Source organism: Felis catus, chromosome F2, assembly GCF_018350175.1.
Source record: "Felis catus isolate Fca126 chromosome F2, F.catus_Fca126_mat1.0, whole genome shotgun sequence".
Lineage (NCBI taxonomy): Eukaryota > Metazoa > Chordata > Mammalia > Carnivora > Felidae > Felis > Felis catus.
The window spans coordinates 51,795,909-51,819,159 of NC_058385.1; the positions used below are offsets into that span (position 1 = coordinate 51,795,909).

A 23,251-nucleotide genomic window follows, 5' to 3' on the forward strand; every position below is an offset into this window, starting at 1 on the left:
CAATGTCCCTTTCCAGCCATACTGAGCTGCTCCCTTTTCCCCATTTGCTGAGCTCTCCTGCCTCTGGACCTTTGCACATGCTGTTCTGGGTCACCTTTTCTGGCCGCTCTCAAAAGATCCTTCTGGTCTCCACTTGGGCATCACTTCCTGTGGTGAGACCTCCCTGATTCTACAAAAGCTGAAATCAATGCCCCCCACTTCCATGTTTCCCCAGCACCCTATGGTCATCCCTATCAAAGTACTCATTGGTCCTTCTGTGATTGCTTCTTTGTGAGCTTCTGGAGGACAGAGGCTGTGTCTTTTTCCACCGCTGTATCCCCACTTCTTCGTGCAGTTTATGGTCCTATGGGTCTTTCAGCCGATGAATAAAGAACTTGATTAATCAGTTGTTCAGGCTGTATAGGAAGCTGCAATTCTAGACCCTCCCATTCAAAATCCTCCAAGTCCAAGGCCTTCCATAGCTTTCACCTGGTCATTAATTTGTAACGGCTCCATCACTACAGAAGAGAAGGTAACCCTCTTTCTCTGGGTATCTCTAGAACTCCTCTAGTTTGATAATTACTTGGTAATCCTACACCTGGCAGTTTCTTAGTCCTATTGTGACTGTCCTTTTCTTTCCATGAAAACAAACCCAGTTTGCTCACTGGAGTTTGACTCCTTTCAGAGTTACCTGCCACTTCATCTTCTCTTTGCAAACAAAGCATAGATCTTGCATATGGGTGGAAAATATCCACAGATGTCTTGTTCATGATTGCGACTCCCTTGATTCAGAGCAATTAGCAGTAAACATTAACTCAAAGAGAGATTGGCACCATAGTCCAGTTTGCCTGCCATACGTAAGTTTGGCTGAGGGTATACCAACATTGCCTAGTTATCTTCATTTTTCACTCCAGTAGAAATAGAACTTTGGGAACTTCTTCTCCTGGATCACTTCTTCCCAGGTATAACAGTGGCAGATTGCTGGCTCCCATGGGGAGACTAGAGTACACTAGAATGATTTAATTTGGACATTTGGTTGGTACATGAGGTTTTTTAAGGGACTTCGTGTAGATGAAGCTCTCTGACCCATGCTGTCTCATTTGGTTCTCACAAGCCCAGGGTCACACAGAAGTTGCAGAAACAGGGCATTAGCCCAGATGCTTCTTCTTCCACTGAATCATGCCACCTCTCACTCGCTCTTGTTTATACACAGTCTGTGCCCTAACAGAACTTGTCCTCTTTGTAATGCCAGGGGCATGGCTTGAGATCAGAGCATCTCGTAGAGTTCTTCAGCCATTACTCTTACTGAGTCTTCGTGATGAGTTCTGAAAAACTGATACGCATTCTGATTTTGACACAAATTCCTGACATTCTCATATATAAACATAGAAAAAGCTCTCAGATGGGATGTGTACATGATCTTGCTTGCCTGAATATTCAGAACAACAAATGCAGTTCAGAGAAGTACAAGGGAAAGGGGCAATTTTCAACTACCACTCTGTGCCTCAGGGGTTTTTTTGTTTTTTGTTTTTGTAATGTAGAATTTTAACTGTTTGAAATGCTGTGAAGGAAAGAACTGAAAGCAAATTTTTTAAACAACTGTCAGTACCAAAAATATATAAATATTCAACATAATCATAAATAAAATTTAGACCAAAGAGAAAAGACCATTATAAATAATGGTGTTAATGATTCACAGATGGGTATGCTGCGTGTCTGAGCCCTTACTGTATGTGCTTTTTAATCTCCTAGTTTTAGAGCATTTTCTAAAAATAATCAGGAAGCTAGGCAAGTCTGCATTTCTGCAAATCCATGATATTTAGAGTTCACAAAGGGATTATCATTAATGTGTGAAATTGCACCCCTGGTAACACAAGTGTGTCCCATGAAACCAAAAAATGTCCATGAACATCTGAAGTTATATTTTCATTTTTACTTATGTTTATATTTTGTATTAAGTGAACGAAAAGTTGCAAAATTTAAAAGGCAACTGTTTTTAAGCTATGTGTTACATAGCTATATAGTAATTCCAACTAGTGCCTTTTACTATTTTTGGAAAGCATAAAAATATAAAAACAAAACTCATGAGCAGAACTGTTGCTAACTTTGAAGTGCTTAATATTTATATTTATATAATCTAGTTGTAATACCGTCAGGATGAAATTTTAGTATAAATTTCACCTTTGAATATAATCTGAAAAATTTAATTCAAAACTGTGGGATATCTTAGAAAATTAACAGGAGGTACCTCATGTTTTAAGTAAATGTAACTGCCTTAAATTGAGCATGACTTTGTGAAGAATGTATTATTTATTGCCTGTCAAATGCTATCATATTTGGATTAGTATCAGCTGTGGATTATGAATCATAATTGGCTAATTGACTGGGGTCACATTCGATCAAGCTGATAATACGACTTGTGAAATTCATTTATCCTCCAGGATTGTCACTAGTTTAAGCTATTTCTCAAGACATTTTTTTGCCTGTAGCCTCTGTTATTACACCTAACATACCTGATTCCTACGTTGCTCAGGAAGGCACAGGTGTGAACACTTCTTTGCCTGCTTGAGATTCTCTCTCTCTTTCTCTCTATTTCCCTCTGCCTATCTCCCCTGCTTATTCTGTCTCTCTCTCTCTCTCTTTCCCTCTCTCCCTCTCTAAGGGAAAAAAAAAGAAGACCTCTTTCATTAAGGATGCTAGCTGAAAGGCAAATAAGAGGATATTGTTATCTTCTTCTCACAACACACACTGTTCTTTCTTCCCAGTTGCTCTTTATTACTGAGAAGAAGAAATGTCAGCATCCCTTCATCAGACAGTAATTCAGCATCTGAAACTAAAAATAAGCGGTAGGACATGAAGTCTATCCACCACAGTGGTTAAAATGTTCACTAAAAAAAATAAAATACCATTGTAACTCAATGCCCTGAAATAAAAAAGAACTTCGAGGATGAAGTCAATATTTGCATGATTAGAGAGACTTCTTACTTCATATGTATTTCTTCAAATATCTGAACTGGGTCATATTTATTCTTCAACCAGGAACAAAAAGATTTGTTATCTTTTGGTCCACAGATGTATTGGATTGTTATCAGATTTCTTACTGGAAAAGGTTAAGTTAATATTTTGACAACAGATAAAATCTTCAAAGTGAGCCACAAGCTCAAGTAATGAGAGTTAGATTTTATGGGCTAGAATGCCAAGGATAAAGAGTACAGAAAGGGTTTGAAAGTCAAGCAGCGATGATTATTCTTAGTGTAAAGCTTACATCCCTCCATTTCAACAACTCTCTTAACATGGCATCTTGTCCTTTATAGTCAGGTGTTGAAAAAGACCTTAGAGAGTCCAGGGGTGGCAAACGCACATGCTTGTTTGAGCTCATGAATGACCATATCCATCATCTGCAAATAATAGAAGTGATAGAAACCACAGGAATTCTAGAACTTACACCCTTTCTAAGGACATTCAAGCCAATTTAAAGTAAATATTGTATCTCCCAAAAAAACCCATCTGCAAAATAAATGTGGCCTATGTACCCCAATTTGCTACCCTATGACTTAGCCCAACCCAAACACCAGTTTCTTCCAACATACTATCCAAGCTTCATATCCCTTCTCGAACATTCCTGCCAAGTGGCTGTTCACTTCTTTTGGAACAATTCCAGTGACAAGAACATATTAACTTTTGAAGCTGCCAAGATTTTTATCAATTTTATCAGCAATGGTAGTAAAAGTAGTCTCTTTTGTGGTTGAGGATATTAATAGCAATGATTTGTGAACTTTAACAGTAGATGGCTCTTATCAGCAAGAGTCCGATAGGCCTCTCTCTTTTGTGATTATTACTTGAGAGTCTGTCAGTGTTGAGGGTTCTAACTCTTTGCTTCATGGGTGCTACAGTTACTTCCATAACTGCAAAAAGGGTCCTCATATTTGTCTATATTATTTCAAGTTTACTTGCATTGCTCATGGTATGCAGGCTGATCTTAGAAAGGCCCATTTTCCATTAGCATTTGTTCATCCCAACACATATGCAATTTCTTGGTGCTAGGCTCTGAGCTAGGTCCTGGAATACAAGGCAGAATGTCTCTGCTTTACTTAGGCTTACATTCTAGTGGTAAATGAACAAAACACAAAATAATTTTAAAAGTTCTCTGAAGGGAGGAGAAGCTGAAAGCAGGCGGGAGCCATATCATAGAAGGACTTTTGGCCACTAGGTGTTTGGAGTTTTCTAGGATGATGAGAAGCCATGGAAAGATTTAAAGCAGAAGAATGACATGACTTTAGATTTTTGCAGAGGGAGAATGCTAGCATATTGTCAGTGTAGAAAATTCAGAAAATACAAAAAGCTTTAAAAAGAAAATGTACCATGCAACATACCGTCATCCAGAGCCAAGTATGGAATGGAAGATACAGAAGAATTCTGTACTAGCCAGTTCAGGCTAGTATAACAGAATAGGTGGCTTAAACAACCAACATTTGTTTCTTACAGTTGTGGAGACTGGGAAGTCCAAGCTCAAGGTGCCAGCAGATCTGGTGTCTGAGGAAGGCACTCTTCCTAGTTTGCAAAGGGCTGCCTTCTTGTTACATTCTCACATGGCAGAGAGAGAGCGCTGGTCCTTCCCATATAAGGACAGTGACCCCATCTTGGGATCTCTACCCTCATGACCTAATCTAACCCTAATGACGTCCCAAGCCCCACCTTCTTATACTATCCCAACAGAGTAAGGGTTTCAATATATGAATTCATGCAATCCATGCAAGCTCCCAAGACTCTCATCCTCTAGTAGACTTCCCTGTACACTTTTTCCCATTCCATGAGCATGGGCAGGAATATGAATATGAATTTGAAGACCTGTCACTCCCATGATTAGGTTATATTGCATGGCAAAAGTGAAAGGATTTTTGGAAATGTAATTAAGGTCCCTAATCAGTTGATTTTAAGTTATTTCAGAGGGAGATTATTCTGGGTAGGTCTGGCCCAATCATGCGAGCCCTTTAAAAGAGGGTCTAGAGATCCCAGACAGAAGTCAGACATATTCAGATAAAGCAAATATGCTTTCCTGTTGGCTCTAAAAAGCAGACTGCTGTGTGGAGAGGCCCATGTGGCAGGGGACAGTACATAGTCTCTAGTTGCTAAAGACCCCAGCCCTACCACTGCAAGGAGTTGAATTCTGACAACAACCAATGAACTTGGAAGAAGCTCAGAGGAGACTAGTGGCCCCAGCCAACACTTTGACTTTCAACCTGGTGAGCTCTTGAACAAAGAATCCCAACAAAGCTATGCCTGGACTCCTGATCCAAAATAGTAACAATAATTTGTAATAAACCACGAAATAATAAATTTGTGGGTTTTTAAAATTTTTCTTAATGTTATTTATTATTGAGAGACAGAGAGACACAGAGCGTGAGCAGGGGAGGAGTAGAGAGAGGGTGAAACGCAGAATCTGAAGTAGGCTCCAGACTCTGAGCTGTCAGCACAGAGCTGACATGGGGCTCGAACTCACAAACTGCGAGATCCTGACCTGAGCTGAAGTTGGTCATTTAACCAACTGAGACACCCAGGCGCCCCAAATTTGTGTTGTTTTTAAGCTGCTACATGTAGACTAATTTGTTACACAGCAATAACAATTTAATACAAGGGGAATGATATGATCTTCTTTATGAATAATCTGAAGGACACCAGAGAAACCATTTAGAGTCACTGTCATAATCCAAGCAAAAGATAAGGGCATCTTGGAGTAGGATGCTGGCAGTAGAGACAGAAGGAAGTAGACAGATTTTAAATAAATTTGGAAGTGAAGCAGGACTTGCTGATAAATAGGATTTAGAAGATAAAAGAAATAAGCAAGAATGATTCTTAGGATTTTGGCATGAGCAAATGAGTGGATGGTAGTGCCATTTACTAAATCTTGAAAGAATAGAGGAGGGACATTTTGGCCTACAGGGTGGGGTCAGAAGATGGTGTTCAATTTTAGAAATATTATATTTCACCAAGTTGGTAGTTATATAAATATAACATGTATATTTGCATATATATATATGCATGTATATATGTAATATGATTTTTTGTCTTAAAATTAAGATGATAGTACAGTTCATTTTACTTTTTATCGACTTAACAGTAAAAATATGAATTTTAGTGATTGCGTAATATTCCACTGTATATTAATCTTTCTAGCAAGTCCCTTATTCCTCTATTATGTATGGTTAAACTGATTTATTCTTTTCATGTTTATGAAGGATTTCCTAGTGAATAATCTTTTTTTTTAATTTTTTTTAATGTTTATTTACTTTTGAGAGAGAGAGAGGTGTCGGGGGGAGGTGCAGAGAGAGAGAGAGACACAGAATTCGAAGCAGGCTCTAGACTCTGAGCTGTCAGCACAGAGCCGACGTGGGGCTTGAACCCACAGACTCATGAACTGTGAGATCATGACCTGAGCTGAAGTCGGCCACCCAACTGACCGAGCCACCCAGGCACCCTGTGAATATTCTTTTTTTTAATTTATTTTAATCCCGGTAGACTTAACATACACTGTTATGTTAGTTTCAGGTATACAATATAGTGATTCAACAATTCCATAGCGGTGCTTATCATGACAAGTGATTAATTCTCATCACTTATTTTCCCTGTGCCTCCATCCACTTCCATTCTGGTAACCATCAGTTTATTCACTATAGTCAAGAGTCTGGAGGGCACCTCTGACTTCAGCTCAGGTCAGGATCTCACTGTTCATAAGTTTGAGCCCCATCTCGGGCTCTGTGCTGACAGCTCAGAGCCTGGAGCCTGCTTCGGATTCTGTGTTTCCCTCTCTCTCTGCCCCTCCCCCACTCATGCTCTGCCTCTGTCTCTGTCTCTGTCTCTCTGTCTGTCTCAAAAATAAACATAAAAAATATTTTAAGAGTCTGTGTCTTGGTTTGTCTCTCTCTTTTTTTTCCCCTTTGCTCGTTTTGTTTCTTAAATTCCACGTATGAGTGAAATCATACGGTATTTGTCTTTATGATTCTTGTATTTAGAGTAAATCACCAGAATTGGAGTTACTGGGTCTGATGGGCATGAACATTCTTATGGTCTTATAAATTCAACTGTATTAAATCATCTTCTAGAAAGCTAGGACCAATTTACATTCCTTCTAATAGTATATGAGAAGTTGACCTCACTTTCACCACTGAGTATTATCACTTTAAAAGCATCTTTGCCAATTTAAAGGTGAAAAAAATCCATTTCTCTATTAATTTTTCACAGCCTGTGTGTCATGAAGGTATGCTGCAGTCTTTGGTTTTGCTTTCTTTGGTTCTTTCCTGCCTCACCTGGCCCCCCTCACTATATTCTAACAGCATGTGAGTGGAGTCAGGGTCTGTCATTAGTAAGCACCAGGAGGAGATAGACTGATGCCATTAAGACAGTCATCCTTTATGAAAATATGGGAATTTTTTCTGATATATTTCCCCAAATTATATCTAAAATCAGGAAGTATTGATGTGTCCTTATCATCAAATTAGCTTTCTTCCAAACAGAGTGTAAAAAACTTTTTATATAGTTTTTCTACATACAAAAGGAAGAACCAAAAATGGCTAATGTTTTTCATCCTATTTAACTACATTTTTAAAATGGTATATGGTAGATAATACTATCATCCTTCTGAGCTAAACTTATCGGTTAAACTCTCTGCAGTATATCTCAAGAATTGTCAACTAAAAAGGTATTCAGTGTATTAGGTTGTATGTTGTTTAATAATGGTTCCCTGTGGGTGATGGGCTTAGGATGGGTGGTTGTTATTTTATTACTTTTTTGTATTGCCCAGATGTTTAATATTGAATATGTAGTCTTCTCTAACAATTAAAACTTTAACAGAACTTTAAATTTTAATTATAAAGTGCTTTAAAATGTCTTACAAAAAAAGTCCTTGAAATTACTTTAAAAGTCAAGAACAGGAGAGGGACACCTGGGTGGCTCAGTCAGTTAAGCATCTGACTTAGGCTCAGATCATGATCTCACAGTTCGTGAATTCAAGCCCCACATCAGGCTCTGTGCTGACAGCTCAGAGCCTGGAGCCTGCTTCACATTCTGTGTCTCCCTCTCTCTCTGCCCATCTCCCACTGACACTCTGTCTCTCTGTCTCTCTGTCTCTGTCTCTCCCTCCCTCAAAAATAAATAAACATTAAAAAAAATGAAGAACAAGAGTAACTGAAACATTTGCAGGGATTAAATAGAAAAATTTTGAAAAACCAGGCTTATACAGTGTACTAATTGTATGTCATAACACTTGACCTCAAACCAACAATTACACTTTTGTAAAAACCCAAGCCATCTTTTAAATATGTTTTCGAACACCTTTTTAAAAATGGATCAGGGAAAAACAAATTCAAAAGGACTGTGACTTCCTGTTGGTGAAGTCAGAATGCCGTGAAGATAGAAAGCTTGGCTTTCAGAGGGAAAGTCCTGTCACAGCTGAGCGTCAAGGACAAATGTGAGTTCTTAAATGGCATTTGCAAACCATATTAAAAGACCTACAGTTGTCTCTTTGTTAATAATAATGTCTACTGTTTGAGTATTTTTCTATGTGCCGGGTAGTCTGCTATGTGCTTTACATGTACTATCTTGTTGAAGATTTTAAAGATTTTTTTTTTTTTAAGTTGCCCAATTCTCTAAATGAGGAAACAGGTCAGAGAAAGAGCTTGCCCAAGATCACCCTTTGGTCAACGGTAGGGTAGGGTTTAACCTCAGGATTATCTTATCCTAATGCTTACTCTCAGGTATTACTTGTAACCCTTAGCCTTCTATCTTATCTAAACTGTTTTTCTTCCAAGTATAAACAATTGAACATCCACTGCTTTCAAGAATAGCTGTCACTGAATCAGACTATGTGCAACTTGCTTCTCTGCCATTATCACTTCTAATCATTGCTCATCCCTCTTCACTGGACTTGCCGGGTGCACAACCTTGCTCACTGGCCCACTTTGCTTCAAACTGGAGACCCCACGTTCTTCCTTTGGCCCCTCAAAGCACAACTAAAACGACATTAAGAGTGACACTTTATTGGATGTAGGAGGGTGGAAGAGAAGACATGGTGAAAGTGATTTCTGCAAAAAAAAGGAAACAGTATTCAGTATCAGATTCAGTATCAGTCACCACTGTTCCTAGGGAATTACCCACAATTCCTCACCACAGGGGATTTCTTTTTCAGACTCAGTCCTCTTGACACATTGCTGGGCCCTTTGCTTTTCTTCTGCAGCCTGTTCTAATAACCCTCATCTGGCTTCCAACTCTCTAACACGTCTGGGAACTGGGAAGGTCGAACAGCTGTTGAGCTCTTCACCCCCCCCATCCCAGCCTAGGCTCTGGCCCTAGGTTTGTACTGAATAACTCACTAAGATATTCTGCTTAGGACAGTGCCGTCTACTCAGGTACTCCACCCTCACCTTTACAAAGGACTGGCTACAAATTTGAAATTATATTTTCCTCTTTAGCCTCTCCTGAATCCAGTGTGTCCACTCCAACAAGCTCAGCAAACCTTAAATATTAGTTAGGGTCTTCCAGAGAAACAGAACCACGGGAAATGTATGTTACGATATTAATATATTGATTAACATAATAGTAACATAATATAAAATAATAGTGTATTATTTATATGTGTTATGTTTTATATATGTGTACATATAAAACATATAATGCATAAAATATATATAATCTTTCTCTCTCTTTCTCTCTGTCTCCATTGATATTTATTTAAAAAAAATGGTTCATGCAGTGTGAGAGCTGGCACACCAGAAATCTGTTGGGCAAGCTGGCAGGCTGGAAATTCAGGTTAGAATTGATGTTGCAGTCTTTGGTCTTAATTCTGCAGGACAGGACAGGACAGGCAAGCTGGAAAGGTTTCTGTGTCCCAGTTTTGAGCCTTAATTCCTTCTTCTTCAGAAAATCTCAGTCTTGTCTTTTACGACCTTCAACTAATTGGTTAAGACCTATCCACATTAATGGAGCCTAACTCAATTTGCTCAACATCCACAGATTTAAATGTTAATAACATGAAAATTGCCTTCACAGCTGCATAGTGATTGGTATTTGACTAAACAGCTGGACATATCACCTAGCCAAGTGAACACATAAAATTTACCCAGCACATTCTAGATATTTGAATTCCTGTTATGTGCCAGGCACAAACATGGTCTTACCCTCAGTGTACTTAAAAGTTAGTTGGAACTCTTTCACCTAGGATTCTTTGAAATAGCCCTGCTTTCAGAAAGATTCACTTACCCATTATGCCCAATCCCTGTATGCAGAACCATCAGATTTACAAAATTGGGGTGAAGGCTAAGACCTCTAACATCAGCTTAGGTTCCGTAGCGTTATTGAGTAAGGAAGCATGACCACTATGGGAATTCTGGGCATGGTTCCAGTTATTCCAGGCAAACGAAAGCATTTATGATTGTGGAGGAACCTGATCAGCTACTGAGAAGAAACTATCTTTGGGTGTAATGGTGATGGTTGTGTGGCATAATGGAGATGGACAGTCCTGAGTTGAAAATCCTACAGTTGGACACAAGTTCTACAATGTTGAACAAAACCTTCCTTTTTCCTTTTCATTGTCTATAAAGTAAGAGTGATTTTTTTAAATAATTTTTTTCATTTTTAATTTATTTTTGAGAGAGAGACAGAGCACGAGTGGGGGAGGAGCAGAGAGAGAGGGAGACATAGAATCCCAAGCAGGTTCCAGGCTCTGAGCTGTCATCACAGAGCCTGACATGGGACTCAGACTTGTGAACCATTAGATCATGACCTGAGCTGAAGTTGGACGCTTAACCTCTGAGCCACCTAGGCACCTAGGAGTAATATTCTTTCAGAGCTTTAGTAAGGGTCAAACAAACAAACAAACAAACAAACAAAAAAAAATATATATATATATATATATAAATTTCCCCACAGTGTGTTTCATACTGTTTATGTAGTAGTGTTCTTTCAAGTCAAGGCTGAGTCACAAGAAATTAAAACTGACCCAATCATATTTAAAAAAAGATAGAGATGATAATGATTGGGCAAGCATCAACACCCACAGCTTCATGGAGACAGGACTTGGTCCTAGAAAGTCAGGAGTCAAGGTTGTCTCTCTCTTTCTCTGCTTCCCCAAGGTCTCTCATTTTCACATTTCTCTCCCAGTCTTTTCCATTCTCCTTTATAGACTAGTTTCTTTCCTTATCCATTAACTTGCATGTGACTTCTGTTGTTATGACTTCAATTAGGCCCTAACTCTACATAGTCTTTGATTTTCAGAATTTATCTCTTAGTTCTGATTGCCCAGACTGTCTGCCTATGGAAGAGCAACCCTTGAGTCAAGTGTCAGGTGGGACCTCATCGTATAATCAGCCCAAGGAAAGGGTCATGAAGACAAATATGCCAACATAGGCCTATCTCTTCAACAAGTAGAAAATATTAGACTTGGATGATATCCCTAGACGTGCACCTGTAGCTGCAGTGAAATCATATCACCTTGAACTTACTCAGACTCAAACCTCATATAAAGTATAGAATGTGCCGCCATTATTGTCATCTAACCCTCACAATAAGTAAATCTAACATTATAGAGCTTACTATGAATAACATAATTAAAAAGGTGAGTATACCAACAAACAAACAGAAACACTTTGTAATTCCTCATCCATATCCCATTCACCACTAAGGTTTCATAGTTATCTTAAATGCAATGTGGTTTGAGTGTCCAAACATCTGCATACAGACTTTCCTTTTGTTCTTCCTTAAACGATACTTGATTGTGCTTATGCACTTTTCCACATGTGGTGCATACACCAAACCATGCGTACCATGTGTTTGGAAGACTTAATGATTTTTTTCAATCATAAATTTGGCAATACATGTTTCTTAGCTCTGCCTTGTTGACTTAAAAATCACCCTTGTGTAAGCTGGTATTCCATGTGGTCACATTATCACTGGTCATTCCAAATGGAATATAATTATTCTGAATTACAGATGGTGCTGATTAATACTTGATCTTATTATTTTGGTTAATTATATTGCTAAAATAGGTGGTAGAACAGGAAAGGATTTACTAAATTTCATTTAAAAGACCTAAGGTTTTGCAACTAATTAGTTTCTGAGCCAAATATTTGACTCCTGTTTTTGTGCTTTTCTTCCTGAATTCACTGTCTTCCTGAAGGTTTGCTGTGTTCCACAGTCGTGGACTACCAAGTTATTTGAAAAAATAGGCTGTTAATAGCCAAGAACTACAAAAATAGGGAAAATATGGCTATGTGAGGACAAGGCATTGCTAGTAATGGAGAGAGTATAAAACTTATTCTCTATGCTCACGGTTTTGTACCATCTTGTAACAGGGAACACAAAATATGTAATTAGTGGGACAAATCTGCATATTTACATGAATTTTAAAAATGCTTAGATGCCACCACCTTTTCCTTTTCTGTCATGTACAGTATTGTTGATAACCACCAAATTCGATATTAGCTTTTAGCTTTCTATAAAATTCTGTGGGCATTGTTCTTTTTAAGACTTGCAGCATGAGAAATCATGCTTATGAACTCATCCATTTGTTTTCTGGGAATAGTTGCAGAAATTGAAGCAGTAACAAAACTCCGTTGCTTTATTTACTAAAGTGTTGGATTGCATGATTTTAAACCAAGGACAAAGAGAAAAGAGGAAGAGTTTTACTAACACTGTCAATTGCCTTTCCAGCACACAGCTGATTAAGAAATGCTTGTACAGCTATTTGCAATAATGTAGAAGACATGTCTACTCTTTGATAATTGCTATATAAGTTTTCCTTGTTTATTCTCACGGAGTGGTTCTCAAAAAGTTTATGTAATATGCAGGAGGATTATACCAAGAAGGAAGTGTTTCAGAAATGGTTTAAGCTGCTTCTGTATGTGCATAAGCATGTGAGCATGTTTGTGTGGCCCATGTACACGTGTACGTGTATGATTCATGCATCTCTTTGCACAAAGGATTTGAGGTCACAGGATGTCATTCTGGGTAAAAAGGCACATCAAATTATAATCAGCTAATAGAGCAGACACTACATAATGTTCTCTTCAGCATAGATTTCTGGAAATCTTACAAGCTGAAGAAGGTGAGATCCTGGGGCTTTTAATTTGCACGAGGGTAAAATCATCCCTTTACGCTGAAAGGGTGTGAGGAAAAGATTTCCCTAGGGAAGGCAAGCTTTTAGAAGAGCTCACTGTACAATTCATAAAGACACAAACTGTCATATTTTACATTTGAAAACTAAAACTTTAAAAATTATGTATCAAAATTAAAACTACAGGAATTAAAACATAAGGGCGAGGTGTGGCTGGCTTTTGACATTGCTAATCTGGTTTCTGTCTCAGGTCTATTTGTATGGGTCAGAAGCTCTTCCTTCTCCAGCAAGACTCAGCCTAGGCTTGCCTAATAGCCTGCTGTAATTGAGCCAACCACCTTCTGTAGGGGAGGAGCCAGGACAGAAATAGCTAGGATTTAATGTTGTGAACAAGGGCTTCCTAAAAACCTTAAATCTTATCTCCTACTTCTCATTTGGGTTGAAAGGACATAAACACTAAGCTTCGAGGAATGGAAATTAGTTATTTGCGATAAGGCCCTTTTTCCTTCCTGGTTGAAAGCAACCATTACAAAGTAGTCATCCTAACAAGTAAATACTCATATTGTTTTTATTATGTGTGATTATAATCCATTCTTGTCCCCTGATGTCATGACATAAGTATCTTTGAGTAGAACTCTATTAAGGAACTTTCTAAGAAAGAAAGATGGTAATTTGAGGGACCTCTCTAGATCTTTTGGGAAAATTGGGAGGGTGAGAAAATAGTGGTTAAGAGCATGGGCTTTGGTATCACAGCGGAATACAACTTCCCTAAGCCTCCATTTTTTTCATAAAATGGGGATAATAATAGGTCCTGCCTCAGATATGGCATAGAAAGTATTTAGCAGATCTACTGGTTTCCTGTTGCAGTTGTAACAAATTACAAAAATATGAGTGGCTAAAAACAACACAAATTTAAAATTTTATAGCTTTGGTGATCTGAAGTGCAAAACGCTTCTCATAAGGCTATGTGGGTAGGTGGGGCTGCTTTTCTTTCTGGAGACTCTAGGGAAGGATCCATTTTCTTGCCTTTTCTAGCTTGTAGAGGCCCCCTGCCATGTTCAAAGCCAGCAGTGGCCAGTCAAGTCTTTCTCACATCACATCACTCAGCCACAGACTCTCCAGTCTCCCTTTTCTACTTAATGAGGACACCTGTGATTACTTCGGTCCCATCAGGATAATTTCCTATCTCAAGGCCAACTAATTAGCAACCCTTAATCCCATCTGCAAGCTGAATTCCTCCTTGCCGCGTAAGGGAACATGTTCACAGGTTCCAGGGATTAGGACAAGGACACGTCTAGGGTCATTTGTTCTGCCTACCATACCAGAATACCTGCCACTAAATCAACCCACAGGAGCTGTGTTGGTTTTTGCCATTCTTCCCCCCTCCCCCCCAAAAGGAAGAAACCCTCTCTGAATGGTTTTTGTTGTTCAACAAGATGCCAGCTGACCAATGTCCCAGAAACCAGATAAGTACAAAGCCCTCCTCACTCCATGTCAAAACCCTTTACAAACAGTAGTTTTGGCACTCTGCCTTTAAAGCTGAAAAAAAAAAAAAAAGAAGAGTGTTGTTACATCTGACCTAAATACACGTGGTCTACAGCATTCTTGTTCTCTCTTCACACTTCTTTCTTGAGGATATCGTCTGCTATGGTATCAACTCACCTCTATGCAGCTGACTCTCCCAAAGTAGAACTTGAATGCTAACCCTTCTGTCAAGCTTAAGGGACCACATGTCCAGCTTGAGCTGGGAACCTCCTCCTGAATATTCTGTGTGTCCCTGAAATATCTCCGGAATTCAAATGACTGCCTTTGACTCAAACCGTCCTTCCTCCCTGCTGGTTGCAAGGGCAGCGCTCCTCTTTCTGGCATGTAGACAAAAACACCTGCCCCCCTTGTACTCCTTATCCATTAGCTTGCATGCGGCTTCTGTTGTTAGGACTTCAGTTAGGCTCTGCTGCCCTTGTGCTCCGTAGCACTCTTACAAGTGCCATCCAAGTTCAAGCTTCTTGTACCTTTGTCAGGACTATAGGTAGAGCCTCCTAATTGTCTCGTGTTTTCCTCCCTTCACTGATATGTGCCAATACCCCCAGGAAGCCTCAGGTCCCTCCTTTCCATACCTTTGGCCTTAAATCAATCCCACTTTGTATTAAATCCATTTTTGTCAACATACTGAAGGGCTCAAGGAATTATTTTTAAGCACCTACCATTTGATAGTCATTGTATTTAGACATTTCACATGCAATATCTCATTTAACCGTAATTTAATGCCCTAGCAGGTAGATGTTATTTCTACTTTTTAATTAGTGAGGCAATTGGGGGTTAGAAAGCTTTGAATATAATTCAGCCAAAACTACACAGTAAGCGGCAGAGAGAGAATTCAAACTCTGATGTATCTGATTTCAAAGCCCCTACTTTCTACCACTATACTGGAGCCCTCCCATTTGACTTTGTTTTTAAGGCATCTGTTTTGTGAAGGCTTGCTCAAGTTCATGTATTTTAGCAGCAAATCTTCCAGTAGCCTCATGACAAACATATGTGTGCTCATGCTGGTGGTGGTTTCTGTAGGCAGCTAAGGACTGCTGGTGTGGTTTTGGTTTTGTTTTTGTTTTTTCTCCAAGATCTAGGACTTGTCAAACCTCTGCTGTTGACATGGCTTGCAGATAAATCCAGGTGCATTTCTTACATCCGGAAAAAAAAAAAATGGATGATGTGAGAAAAACAAAAACGGATGGTGTGAGAAGGAAGTTATTTGTCCATGTGTGCATGGGTTTTACCCATGTTAAGGCTCTTCTGAAGTTAAATAATCCTGATATATCTGTTCCCTTTCCATTAGAGATCAACTCTCAGTGACAAGCCAAAACATGCTTTTCTCCTTTTACCAAAACACCCACAAAGGAAATAGAAACCAGTTTAGCAACTTTGTAAGTGGGTGCAAAAGGATTCCTATAAATAAAGCCTCCATTGTGCCACTCTGTTCATGTTAGGTTTGGAATGCTGATGGTTTATGTTGTCCTACTCTGAACTTTTACTGACAACCTAGTGAATTAGCTCTAGCTGACTTCGATACTTCTTAAAGTATCAAACAATACTTTATGAACACATGCTTAATCACAAACAATACTTTATGAACAGACTTTGTTCCCCTCCACCACTACTCTTCATCCTTTCCTGATCAGTTACTTTCTTAAAGAGAGAAAAACAAATAATGTAACTCAAACTAGGTGATCTTAATAATAGGAAGAATGCTGTCTGGGACATTAAGAAGCTTTATTGCTCATTTAAAAAAGTATCAAAGCAAATACTATAGACAGGTCAGTTTGGGCAACTCTTTTCTATTCACATGGTGGCTCCCCTGCTCCCCCCCCCGCTTTTTTTTTTTGAGTATGGAACCATAGAATGTAAAAAGCTGCAAGAAATAGACTTCAGTAATGTAAGGAAGTATCCTTTCAAATCTTATTCTTTTATAGGTAGGAAAATGCAAACAAAATTAACTACTAGATGTTGTTCTTAGATTTTTGTGTAATTGTGAAAGCTAAGCATAGCAGAAGAAATTGACCTTAAACTTGAGAATTAAAAATGCTGTCTGGAGTTATTATTGGGTCATTATTCAAAATTGGAATACTGACAATGGGTCATATAAAAGTATTATGTCAGTGTGATATTGAGGTTGAAAACAACTCTATGGTTATTAAAAAATATCCATATTCATCCATAGTCATAGGAAGTATACCTAAGTATTTAGGGACACAGGACCATGATGCATGTAACTTAACCCTCAAATGGTTCAGCAAGTATATACATGGTGTGTGTGTATATAAATATAAATATATATATATATGATGTATACATATATATATTTACATATCATGGAGAGAAAGAAAACACAAATGTAAAAGAAATGGGATAAAATATTACAGTGGTTGAATCTATGTAAAGAATAATGAGCATACCTTTGTCCTAAGCAATGTTAATCTACATAGATGAGCAAATGATGCGTGAGTCTAGATTTCCATCCGAGAAGATTATAATTAACAATAGACCTATAAATTCAAGTGTTTTCTAACCACATCCATTAGGACATTCCACAGATAATTCAAAATTAACCTTTCCACAATTGGTTTTACAAGGTCCCCCTTTAACCTGAATTTCTTCATTGTTTCTGGTACCAAACTAGATCCTTTCCTCCATTTCCCTTACCACATCTCCTCCACCAACACAAGGAAACATTCATGACACTCCAAGTCTGATCAAATCGAAAGTTAGAATCAACCCTTAAAATAACAAAAAATTGGATTATTATGAATATGTTTTTGAAACTTGCATCAGGTGTGTACATATTCATTCAGTCAATATGGTTTTCTACAGCAACTTCTGTGTCTAGCAACTTCTGGTTGGGTCATTGGACACATACTTACTGGCCTCCTACAGTGTTCTAGAGGCTGTTTTGGATGTGAGGATATAGCAAGGAACATTCTTAGAGTTTAAATTCTAGTGGGGGTGGTTATTCAGAAGCATATAAATGTATAATGTCAGTGGTAAGTGTCATGAAAGAAAAGTGTACAAGGGGGTGTTTCCTTGGGTACTGTAATCAGGGAAGACCTCTCTAGTGAAGAAGTATATGAACAGGGATTTAATATAATGGTGAAGCAAAGTCAGGCTAATGTCTTGGAAGAACATTCTAAGAAAAGGGGAATTTCAAGTGTGAAGGCCTTAGGCCAGGAGTATGCTTGGTGTTCAAGGAACAGCCAAGAGGCCTATGTGTATTATTATACTCAGTTAGCAAGAGGATAAGGAAGGAAGGGAGTTCTTAGGTCTGGATCCTATGATCCACTCTGTGAGCAGTGAATCCACTCTGCCAGGTCTAATTTAGTCTGGGTATCGATTTCAGTTGTCCTCATGATTTTGTACTTAGACTGAGAACACAAACTGGACTGCATTTTGTGGGGAAGAAGGGATATTGAGGACCAAGGACAAGGTGAAGGAGTCTCCCAAGTGCAAAGATGTTGCCCTGAAGATTACTGACCCCGAATTGGATAGACCCCAGAGAACTGAAAGTGTGGTGTCAGAAAGATGACAGCAGGAGGAGTAAAACCTTTGTCCTGCATGAACTAGCATCACTGGTCGAACAGCCTGGAGACCCCAGTCTCTTCTCTTTGCCTCCTCCCCTCCCCATTCATTGTTCCAAATGACTGTTCCAAAATTAACTAAGCTGATATCTAGGATCCTTTCTAGCCTTTAGGTAGTGATGGAGAGTATTTTGCTTTTGTACTAAAGCAGTGACTTTTGTCAGGAAGTGTAATACATTGTTTTAATAAGTAAAGTAACTCGATGCCACACTATCTCAACTTATGAATGGATAAAGGAGACGTGGTACATATGTACAATGGAATACTACTTGGTAATCAAAAAAATGAAATCTTGATTTGCAACAATGTGGATGGAGCCAGAGTGTGTTATGCTAAGCAAAATAAGTCAGTCAGAGAAAGGCAAATATATGATTTCACTCATATGTGGAATTTAAGAAACACAACAGATGAACGTAGGGGAAGGGAAGGAAAAATAAGATAAAAACAGAGGGAGGCAAACCATAAGAGACTCTTAAATACAGAGAACAAACTGAGGGTTGCTGGAGGGGAAGTAGTTGGGGGGATGGGCTTCATAGGTGATGGGCATTAAGGAGGGCACTTGTTGGGATGAGCACTGGGTGTTGTATGTAAGTGGTGAATCACTGGGTTCTACTCCCTAAACCAATACTACACTGTATGTTAACTAACTTGAATTTAAATAAATAAGTTTAAAATAATAATAATAAAATAAAATAATAAATTCCAGTTTTTATATCAGTTTCTAGGCACATGGTCCAGGCACATAGACCAAATATAATATAATTTTAATTTACATACCTCTGTATGGTTAAAAAAAAAGTGCAAACAACAAAAAAGGTCATTCTGTTTTTTTCAAGAGAACTGACTTTCCAGGATTGACTTACATGACTAAAACAGCTTGAATTATTTTCTAAAATATCTATTCCATTTTATTTTCTTCTTCATCAGTTTCTAATCAATTCATCATTTTTCTTTCTCATTTTATTCTTTTTGATCTTTGTTGTTTCCCCTTCTTGATGTCCATAATCCTAAAGATTGTCTTCCTTTTGCTGAAAAATCTTTCTGATAAGCATACCCTTTTCAAGTTCATGTAAAATAAATATAAATAAGTAAGGGTAGAAGACAAAATGGGGCAGAACATCATATGGAAATGAAAACAGTATATTCAAGGCACACTCTTCATATTTTATAATTAATAATTATAATTTACAAAGTAAAAAGTTAAAAATATATGCTATTAGGCAGTCTCCACAGCACCATTGATTGATATAACTATTTTAATCAGACGTTAACTTTAACATAATTCTTTTAGGATATAATAATCTTCATGTACTATATAGCTTCTTACGCATGTAACCATTCATTTTCTTTTGTAGACTTTATTGTAGGATCTTGAAATCAAGCTTAAAACTCATTCATCACGATGATCTGCATTTTTTCTTTTATTTCCTTTCTTTATCTCTTCTCATGATAATTTTTAATTTTCCAAATCAGACCAGAAAAGCTTTTTTTTAGATTATGGAAACACTAATTTGAAAAGACATTTGCACCTCCATGTTTACTGCAACATTATTTACAGTAGCCAAGATGTGGAAGCAACCTAAATGTCCATCCATAGATGAATGGAGAAAGATATGGAATACTACTTAGCCATAAAAAAAAAAATGAAACCTTGACATTTGCAACGACATGGATGGATCTGGAAGGTGTAATGCTAACTGAAATAAGTCAGAGAAAGACATACCATAGGATCTCACTCATATATGGAATTTAAGAAACTAAAACAAGAACTTCTTTTCTTGGGTGGCAGAGAGAGCGCCCTGAAGGCCTTGGGCACACTGGGAGAATACAAGGTAGTGGGGTGCCTCCTGCCCACCCTCAAATGCCACACTCCACCCCTCTATTACATGCGAATCTTTGCACCTGATCATGTTGTCACCGAGTCCCGCTTCTGGTACTTTGTGTCTCAGCTGAAGATGAAGTCTTCAGGGGAGATCGTGGACTGTGGACAGGTGTTTGAGAAATGAGAAATCCCCCTTGAGGGTGAGGAACTTCAGCACCTGGCTGTGCTCTGACTCCGGCAGGGGCGCCCACAACCTGTACCGGCAGTACCGGGACCGCGGCAGGCGCTGTCACCCAGTGCTACTGAGACAGGGGCGGGCGCTCCACACCGCGCCGGGCTCACTGGATCCAGGTCATGAAGGTGGAGGAGATCGCAGCCAGCAAGTGCCACCAACCCTCAGCCCAGCAGTTCCGGGACTCCAAGATCGAGTTCCCGCTCCCCCACTGGGTCCTGTGTCCTCAGCACAAGCCATAATGCACTGCCAGGGACCCAACACATTCTTGAAGATGCAGAGCCTCCCTGTCCCCAGGTTTGCCGAAATAAACTCCTTGGGGGAAAAAAGACAGAGAGAGAGAAACAAACAAGCAAAAAAGGAACAAAGAAAAAAAAAAGAGACAAACCAAAAAACAAACTCTTAACTATAAACAACTGGTGGTTACCAGAGGGGAGATGGTGGGGGGATGGGTGAAATAGGTGAAAGGCATTGAGACTTAATTTTTATGATGAACACAAGTAATGTATAGAATTGTTGAATCAACACAGGTATCAAGTTGTATACCTGAAAGTGATAGAACACTCTATGTTAACTCTAATGGAAGTAAAATTTAAAAAAAAATTAAAATAAAACATAAAAAATATGAAATAAAATAAATTTTAAAGAGAAAATCTTTTTTAATGTATATTTATTTGTTTTGATCCAGAGAGAGAGAGAGCAAGCATGGGGAGGATCAGAGAGAGGGAGAAAGAGAATCCAAAGCAGGTTCCTTGCTGTCAGCACAGAGCCCTATGCGGGGCTCGATCTCACAAACGGCAAGATCATGACCTGAGCTGAAAGGAAGAGTCAGACACTTAACTGAATGAATCACCCAGGTGCCCCAAAAGAGAAGATATATTTTTTTTAATGTTGAATACAGGTCACACATGATGTTCCAATTTCAGGTATGTAACATAGTGATTCAACAACTCTCTCTATATGCTGTGCTCACAAGTGTAGCTACCATCTGTCACTGTGCAACACGATTGCAATACCATTGACTATATTCCCTGTGCTGCACTGTTTATTCCTGTGACTTATTTATTCCATACTGGAAGCCTGTAGCTCCCACTGTCCTTCACCAATTTTGCCTATCTCCCACCCCCACCCCTCGGGCCATCATGTTTGTTCTTTGTATTTACAGGTTTGATTCTGCTTTTTTGCTTGTTTGTTTGTTCGAGCTTTGTTTTGAAGAGTTCATCCTAATCAATTTCTGCATTATAAAAAATGTTGTACGAACATGGCTTATCTTGACATGGCAGGCAATATGTGAGATTTCTACACATGCTTTTATAGCTGTCTCTTCATGATGATAATTTAACAAGCTAGCATTTATTAGGTACTTACTATAGGCCAAGTACTGTTCTACGTACCATGTATGTATTAAGTCGTTTAATCCTGATAGCAGCCCTATGAGGTAGGAACTATTAAAATCCTGGTTTCACAGATGATAAAACTGAGAGGCAGAGAGGTTGATAATTTACCCCAGGCCTCATGTCTGGAAAGTAGAGAACCAGAGATTTGAGCCCAGGCAGACTGGCTCCAGAGCCTTAACTGTTCATCACTCTGCAACGCTTGCGTTAGCTGATGTAGCCCAGAGAACGCGGGAGGGATGCTGACTACTGAGTGCAGACTGCTGAGCATTGTAACAGGAGGGAAGAACAGAATGGAAAATTTGCTCCCTGCTTAATATGTGACATGTTTCCCAAAAGCACAGAACTGTAGGAGACTTTATTTTTTCTTTAGTCATAAAGTATGTGCACAAGGAAGAGAATTTAAAAGGCTGTGTGTAGGGGTGCCGAGGTGGCTCAGTTGATTAGGTGTCAGACTTCAGCTCAGGTCACGATGTCACGGTTTGTGAGTTCCAGCCCCATGTCGGGCTCTGTGCTGACAGCTCAGAGCCTGGAACCTGCTTCAAATTCTGTGTCCCCCTCTCTCTCTGCCACTCCCCCTCTCACACTCTGTGTCTCTTTCTCTCTCAACAATAAACATTAAAAAAAATAATGATAAAATAAATAAAAGGCTGTGTGTAACAGGTGGCTGCATCCGCACTGTAACCTCAGTGTTTAGCACAGGCTTGCTTCAAACATGTAGTTGTTCAGTAAACCACATTAAGTTTTTTTACAGGCTACCCGATTTGCTTTAGTAAAAGCTCTTTTACGAATGTTAAACTTACAGCAGTTTTGTGAGGCATTTCTTTTCCATGAAGCCTAACACTTAAAATACCCTTTATGTATCCAACGGTAAGTGCTGCTATAAGCAGTTCAAAATCTCTTTGAAACACTCCCTCCGTTAAGAAAAAAATTTGTTAAATACTTGACAAGCAACCTTTCTCCTAGAGAAGCTAGAGGGTTTCTACGGATCAGGGAAAATCGCCTCTCCTTCATCTATCCCCTTGAGAATCTTAGTTGAGAACTGACACCATTCATCATTCAGCATCGTGACCCCGTTTTTTCCCATTCAGTACTTCACCTGAGAGGGGAAGTGCTCTTACTGGTCTTCTGCAGAGTGCATTTTGAAAAGGGTGCGCACTACCAGTAAAATTCACATCTCAGGTTAAGATTGTATCCTTGGCATTGTAATGTGATATTAGCAAAAGTACTTTTATAATCCTACCTGCCAACAATTAACATCTATAAATAGAAAGATCACACAACTCCAAAATTACCCAAGTCTTGGAAAGAGTTTTTATCATAGATCTTCCTTTAGCCAAGGGTCTTTTCTCTACCAACTTCAAAAAAAAAAGCTCAATTTGAACAAACTCTGATGATGTAATCAAGCAGATTTATCCATATCATAAAAATAAACCAACACACTTAGGAATTTAAAGTCACATTATCATAGTCAACAATAATGTATGGTACACTTAAATTTATTTTAAGAGGGTATATCTTATGCTAAATGTTCTTACCATAATAAAATTTTAAAAATACTTTCAAAAAATAAGTCACATTACCATAAATTCATTA

General features: G+C 38.7%; 1 protein-coding gene and 1 pseudogene across 5 annotated transcripts in view; both read left to right on the forward strand.

Moving 5' to 3' along the window:
* Window positions 1-23,251, forward strand: part of OXR1 (oxidation resistance 1) — a 453,716-nt gene that overhangs the window by 303,725 nt on the left and 126,740 nt on the right. The gene's annotated exons all lie outside the window — the stretch shown is intronic.
* LOC102902243 lies at window positions 19,874-20,849 on the forward strand (annotated as a pseudogene).